Source organism: Pan troglodytes, chromosome 9, assembly GCF_028858775.2.
Source record: "Pan troglodytes isolate AG18354 chromosome 9, NHGRI_mPanTro3-v2.0_pri, whole genome shotgun sequence".
Lineage (NCBI taxonomy): Eukaryota > Metazoa > Chordata > Mammalia > Primates > Hominidae > Pan > Pan troglodytes.
Window position 1 is genome coordinate 38,410,389 of NC_072407.2, and position 7,530 is coordinate 38,417,918.

Here is a 7,530-nt window from a genome sequence, read left to right on the forward strand (position 1 = left end):
TGGTATAAATGACTTCTTTGCACACATCAGAACCACTTGATTCTCTCCCTTCAATATGTGTTTAAAAGGCACAGAAAGAACTTATAAAAAAAGCACTGAGGCCGGGCGCGGTGGCTCACGCCTGTAATCCAGCACTTTGGGAGGCCGAGGTGGGCGGATCACGAGGTCAGGAGATCGAGACCATCCTGGCTAATACAGTGAAACTCCGTCTCTACTAAAAATACGAAAAAATTAGCCGGGCGTGGTAGCGGGCTCCTGTAGTCCCAGCTACTCGGGAGGCTGAGGCAGGAAAATGGCATGAACCCGGGAGGCGGAGCTTGCAGTGAGCAGAGATCGCGCCACTGCACTCCAGCCTGGGCGACAGAGCGAGACTCCGTCTCAAAAAAAAACATAATAAAGTAAAGTAAAATAAAAAAAGCACTGCTACCTATTTTCTTATGGAATGAATGTCATTGGCCAATATTGTTTCTTGGCCCTATGGGAGAGACTTCTAAGGAGAAAACTTTCGGGGGCATGCTTTATTCTTTATACAATTATTCCTTGCTATCCAAATGAATTCAGTTCCTGTGTATGGATAGTTTGGAGAATGAGTTTAGGTAACCAGGGAATTTGTGTTGTTATAGTTCTAAAATCAAAAGCTCTATGATAGAAAACTAGGACTTTAATAGTTAAAATCTATATACCATTCCTAATCTGTTTGGCAGTTCAAAGTCAAGCTGATTTAACTCTGAAGCAAAGCTCCCTGATTAAGTATCTTTATAGTTTTCAATATTTAAGTTGGGCAATCAGGAAAGGCACAAAGTAACTAGACCTGAAGAATTGTATAATGTTCTAGGAGGAAGCTATTCTATTTTAAACAAGTCTTCAAGATGGACAGAGATTAAATAGTAATTGAGTAATGATCATTTTATTAAAGTGTTAAAAGCTAGTATTGGAAATAGCCATGCTCTGTACAGGACTCCATTTATTTGTAGAAAATTACTCCCTTCCTGTGACTTAAAATGATTAATAATCATAATAATAAGGGAGGCCAGGCACGGTGGCTCATGCATGTAATCCCAGTACTTTGGGAGGCCGAGGCAGGTGGATCACCTGAGGTCAGGCGTTTGAGACCAACTTGGCCAACATGGCGAAATCCCATCTCTATTAAAAATACAAAAAATTAGCTGGGTGTGGTTGCACCTGTAATCCCAGCCATTCAGGAGACTGAGGTGAGAGAATTGCTTGAACCCAGGAGGCAGAGGTTGCAGTGAGCCCAGATCACACCACTGTACTCCAGCCTGGGTGACAGGGCAAGACTCTTGTCTCAAAAATAAATAAATAAATAAATAAATAAATAAATAATAATGAGGGTTTTTAAAGAAGTGCTTTGAAGCTTATAAAATATGTTAATAAATAGTATATAATCTCAGCTGCGATCTTGATCAGTGGTATCCAACAGAACTTTCTGCAATGATGGGAATGTTCTAATATGCTGTCTAATAAGGTATCTGCTAGAGACATGGGCTGCATAAAGGAGGGGTGGATACTCAAATAAACATTAGGGTTTTTCTACCTGTAGGTAAAAAGGATACTTGGGCAAAAACAGCAAAGTCTAGTGTGACAGACAAGATACTCTAAAACATAATAAAAGCTATTTTTGGTCACTGCTCATTGATTTATAAAATTTAGTAATTACATGAGAATGAAGCAAACAAGCCTTAATGAAGTTTATAATTTTATAATTTTTTGTTTTTGAGACAGTCTCACTCTGTTGCCCAGGATGGAGTGCAGTAGCATGACCATGGCTCACTGCAGCCTCAATCTCCTGGGCTCAAGTGATCTTCCTGCCTTAGCTTCCTGAGGAGCTAAGACTAAAGGTATGAGCCACTACACCTAACTTCTTTTTTTGTTTTTTGGTAGAGACGGGGTCTCCCTATATTGCCTAGGTTGGTCTCAAACTCCTGGGCTCAAGTGATTCTCCTGCCTTGGCCTCCCAGAATGCTGGGATTACATGCATGAACCTCTGTGCCCAATCTTTTTAGTCATTTTTTTAAACATTGCTTTCAATTGTCTTTGTGAATTTTTTTGGCCGCTGAGGGCTCATATATTGAGCAATCATGTTATCTAATTTTTGGTGCAATGGTTAACCTGGGTAATAGCTTGAATTCAGCACCCCTTACGACTTTATGCCCTGTGATTGTCTAGCACTTTTCTTTTTGATAAGTGCTAGATAGCTGGCGAACTGGTATCTAGGTGTAATGTACAAAGAAACCTAATAGGTATTAGGTACAAATGTGAGAGCATTGCTGTCATTTTGACATGAGGATGTGCCGACCTAATAGCAACCAAACATGTTTGTCAGCACATTAAAAGTTAAGCACTGTTACCACTAGTATAAATAAACATGAGTACAAAGCCCATACTGAAACTTTGTTGCATTACTTGGCTATTCAAAATAAGCTTCCATTAATTTTTAAGTATTATCTTTAAAAATATAAAATGTAAAAATTCTTGAAGAGAATGTTCAGGCTTCTAAGAATAGAACTTTTTTAAAACACCAACTGCTTTTTGTTATTGAGTTTCAGAAACCTTTCACAAGATGGTAAAAAACAAACAAACAAAAAACTTTACAACCACAGCTAATGTCATTTTTTTCCATTGTTCCTACTCAGCTCCAAACTCATTGTGTGCAAGACCTATTTTTCCCATACATCTAAATGATAGATACAGGCTATGAGATTCTTTCTTCTATTTGTAGCAGCTTATTCAGGTGCAGCCAAACACAAAGCTTCAGGATAAATTGTACAAACTTTACAATATGGGATTTGAATTTAAAATATGAGACATAAAGTCTGCACAAAACTGATAAAAATCAAGCACAGATATCAGGATCGAAACTTATAATCTACATGTGAAAGGGAGTCTTATTTCCCTTCAAGTGCTTTATTCTGCTACGGAACAGTTGAAACGAAGATGTGAAGCTTTGTGGTTAGTTTCAATTATACACGCTGTAGATACTATACCAATTTTAAAAGTTACGCAGAGACCAATGGATGTCCATCAGTTCATCTGGATTGATGGGACACTCCAGTGGGATCGCTGAGAACAAATCAGGCAAGTGTGGAAGGAAAGTCCTCCTGTGCAATTCATTTGCAGTGTTTGCGGATGGGCAGGCACACCCCTCCAGGAACATGAGGGCTGCTGTTTTCTTCATCAGAGCTATGATTTAGGCTTCACGCCTCTGACCACCTCCTCAGCCTCAAGTGTTACCACATTCCTGAAGCTCTACCGCCACTTTTTCTCCAATTGTGTTAGAAACTTCTGATCTAGATGGCAGCGGATCTTCTAGTTGAGAACGTTTGTCTGGGTTGATCCAGTTGTTTTCAGGACACTTCACATCAAACTTTATGTAAAGATCACCTTGTTCAAAGGGATTAGGATATTGTGGCATTTCTTCACCTCAAATCCCCAGAGTGTGTTTTGGAAACACGGAAGTAACAAAAAGGGCAGAGCTTTGCCCCCACTTATTTGCTAAATGCTCTTTTTACTGTGGGACCTTATGCAAAATGACCTAACCTCTTTGAGGCAGTTTCTTAATTTTGAGATTTAGAGTAACATTCATTTTCTGGGGTTGCTGTGAGAATCAAACACAATATTGGTTATGCCATTCCTGGCACAACCGAAAGAGTAGCAATGCCTGAGTAATAGAAAGCACGTAACATTTATAATTAGGAGAATATGAGTCAGATCGGGCTTTGCATTTCTGGTCACGTGACCTTCAGCAAGCGACAAATGTGAACTTCAATTTCCTCATCCATGACATAGGACTGATATCAACATCTTCCCCACTGGATTGAGAGAAAACGTGAAAGTAACTTCCTTTTCCCTTCTCTCCCATCTCCTCACTTCTCTCTCCCTCCACCTTCCTATTTCCCCACTTCTCTTTTCCTCCACCCCCATCTCCTTCTCTCTCCCTCCAACCCCCCATCTCTCCACTTCTCTCACCCTCCACCCTTTCATCTCCTTACTTCTCTCTCCCTCCACCCCTCCCATCTCTCCACTTCTCTCTCCCTCCACCCTGCCATCTCCACACTTCTCTCTCTCTCCACCCCTTCCATCTCTCCACTTCTGTCTCCCTCCACCCGTCTCCCTCCACCCTTTCATCTCTCCACTTCTCTCTCTCTCCACCCTCCCATCTCCTTACTTCTCTCTCCTTCCACCCTCCCATCTCCACACTTCTCTCTCCACCCCTTCCATCTCTCCACTTCTGTTTCCCTCCAACTTTCCATCTCTCCCCCTCCACCCTTCCATCTCTCCACTTCTCTGTCCCTCCAATCTTCCATCTCTCCCCCTCCACCCTCCCATCTCTCCACTTCTCTCTCCCTCCACCATCCCATCTCTCCACTTCTCTCTCTCTCCACCCCTCCCATCTCTCCACTTCTCTCTCCCTCTACCCTCCCATTTCTCCACTTCTCCCTCTTCACCCTTCCCCTCACCCCAAACACACTTTCCTGGTATTGCCTAAATTCCTTATGAGCATTCAATGCTTTCTATTGATAGTGTTTTCCTTGGGTCTTCTTTTTTTTTAAAAAGAAATCCTTTTGAGACAACTAGAATATTGACTACTTGATGATTTTCTCATGAATTCAACTGCTCTACCTGGTACATTTACTAAAGGACATTGAGTTCACTGGATCCCTGAAAGGAAAAGAAGGAAAAAAAAAAAAAGGGAAATTCAGCCTTTTTTCCTACTCCTAAATATATCTCACAATGTTGTCTTAGCCTAGCACATTTTTAAAAAATCTCTGGTACAAAAGTTCTTTTAGTAATCTGATAAGCCAACTTTAAAGGAATATTTCATGCATATGAAAGGTAAGATTTGATGAGGCTTTCTTGACATATATAAAAGAATAGGGATTAAAGCCATAATTTAATATTTGCCCTTTAAGTCTGTCCATCAAATACAATTTTATGTGAAATACTTTCCACGAGTTCAGCTTTCTATTGGACTTTGCTTTTAGAAATAGAGAAAGTTTCATGAAAAACAAATTTATGTCACCACTGTGTTCTAGTAGTTGGTAAATATACTAGACAACGCATTGCTTTTGCCAGAGTCAATAATCATTGACTCCTGCATGTGTCAGCAGACATTTACCAGAGTAAGGACTCTACGTGGGAAATTAGGCTTTTTTTGGGAGTACGTAGAAAGGAGGGCAGAGTGTCAACAAACAGGGAAGGTCTGGGAGTCAGTAGACCTGGGTTCTAGTCCTCTCTTTTAATTAGTTTTGAACCCTATATACACAGATATAACCTTTTCAGAGTTATTTTTAAATTGATAAATGGAGGGGATTGGGCAGTTCCTTCCAGCTCAGTCAATTGGGAACAGTTGATTGATTCTTGATATGGTGATATCGCTAACAGGAGGACAACTAGATCTTAAGATCCATAGCACAGGGATCATGACTGTCTTGTTAACTGTTGAACCTCTGGTATTTGCATGCGTAGATACCCAATAGAAACCTGTTGAATCTGGAACAACTGAGGGTTGGCTAGCCAGCAGAATTTCATTATTTTCAGTGCAGAGCTAGATCCTCCTACAGTTCCTAAGCTATGAATTTAAAAGTTAATAATCAGTGTACATTTGGGGGAACCACACAGGGAACGAAATTCTTCCATGACAGATTCCACTGATGGTAGGAATGAGGATTCTGATACCCCAGCCTACTCTCTGAAGGTCAGGTCGTTTTATGACATGCCCAAAGAGCATGACTTATGCTGACAGCTTCATCAGTTCAACAGAGTTCTTTTTTCTCAATGGAACAGATGTCTATTGTGTTGATGTTGCCTGACCTAACAATAACTGACTTCTCCAGTGGATCTTGGTTGTCTTTCTCCCCACTTACCCTTGGAATTTATCACCATCAACTCCCCCATGTGCCAGTGGTAGTTTTCTGTGGATCCCGAAAGAAGATCAAGGCCCTGGAAAAATTAAGGAAAATCAGGGATTGTGTTGGTGCATCCTGTTCTTAGGTTGAAAAAGTGCAACTGTAACTCCACCCCCCACAGCAATCCAGCTTAACTGGATATTCCAGAACAAGGCTGCCCACTGGGCTGGACACATCCCAAGAAGGGTGGGGAGAGTTACAAAAACCAGGTCCGCCCTTAGCCCAATCCAGCCAGCAAGTAGCAGAGGGACTTGTTTTTCCTAAATTCAGTTATTAAAATAGATGAACTTCTCTCAGCATTTAATAATATTGTTTTGTCCAAAATTACTTTTCTTGTTTAGAGCTCAACATATTCATGTCAAATATCTTTATGGTTGGACACGTATTTGTAACTCTTTACATTCCTAGCTAATGGAAAGTTGGGAGTCATCATTGTAATTTTCCCAGGATGCTTTAAGATGCTTCATCATAAACACATCCTATGTTTGAATGATGGTTGGCAATGTTGAGATTGACAGCTTCAATATGCACTTTAATTTCTCAATAACATAAGTCATAGTTAGATACATTGTAGTTTTTTCCTCCTTTATTTTTCTAATACCTGCCTTCAGAAGTGAAGTTCAACAGTAGGGGAGCACTTGCCTTCCATTAATATTTAGATGGACCATACTGACATCTCATTAACTAACTTACAAAGTGTCACATGTTATCTGTGACAGCATGGATGAACCTGGAGGACATTATGTTAAGTGAAATAAGCCAGGCACAGATTCTCACTTATATGTAGAATCTAAAAATGTTGAACTCATAGAAGCAGAGAGTAGAATGGTGATTGCTAGGGGCTGCAGGTGAAGAGTGCTGGGGAGATATTGGTTAAAGGACACAAAATTTCAGTTCATCAGGAAGAAAAGTTCAATAAATCTATTGTACGATATGGAGACTATAGTTAATGTATTCTTGAGTATTGCTAAACGAGTAGATTTTAAATGTTCTCACAACAAAAAAATGATAAGTATGTGAGGCAATACACAGGTTAATTAGTCGATTTAGCCATCCCACGATGTCCACGTATTTCAAAACACATCATCTTTTACACAATAAATATATACAATTATTTTTGTCAATTAAAAAAAAAGACTCACAGAGTACAGATTAGAATGGAGGAGGATGGAGATTAAATCTGGAGGAGCAAGCAGAAAATGTCCAGTTGTCAAGTGAAGTAAGTTAAGCGATGACCTGGAGACACACTGTAATTGATCCAACTCACAGTGGAAGCTGGAAAGGATCAAAGGTCCTGGCAGGGAGCAACAGAGGCCGGGAGAAAGAAGGGGCTTTAACCTAAGGAGAGGTGCAGCAGTGTATGCAGGAGATAGGGGTTTACATAAGAGCCACCGGAGAAATGTCGTCCATTATTGGATCCCTGAATGTTCTCTGTGGGCTCTGTTTGTTTCTTTCTTACCTTCTGTTTCTTCTTTACGGTTCTCTAACAGGTCTGCTGACTTGGCAAAAATGTCTGGTAGCCCTAGCTAGCTCCTTCCACTTATATTTAAACTTGAAATACTCATTCTCATGAAAATGATGATATAAGCAATAGATTTCCAGA

At 40.3% G+C, this 7,530-nt stretch overlaps 1 long non-coding RNA gene across 1 annotated transcript; it reads right to left on the reverse strand.

The window, feature by feature from the left end:
* Nucleotides 1-2,455: 2,455 nt before the first annotated feature.
* Nucleotides 2,456-7,163, reverse strand: LOC134807295 (uncharacterized). Its single transcript, XR_010147384.1, has 3 exons — nt 7,070-7,163; nt 5,886-5,961; nt 2,456-3,830 (listed from the first exon to the last, which is right to left on the reverse strand). It is a non-coding gene; the product is annotated as an uncharacterized LOC134807295 (long non-coding RNA).
* Between the last annotated feature and the right edge of the window lie 367 nt (nt 7,164-7,530).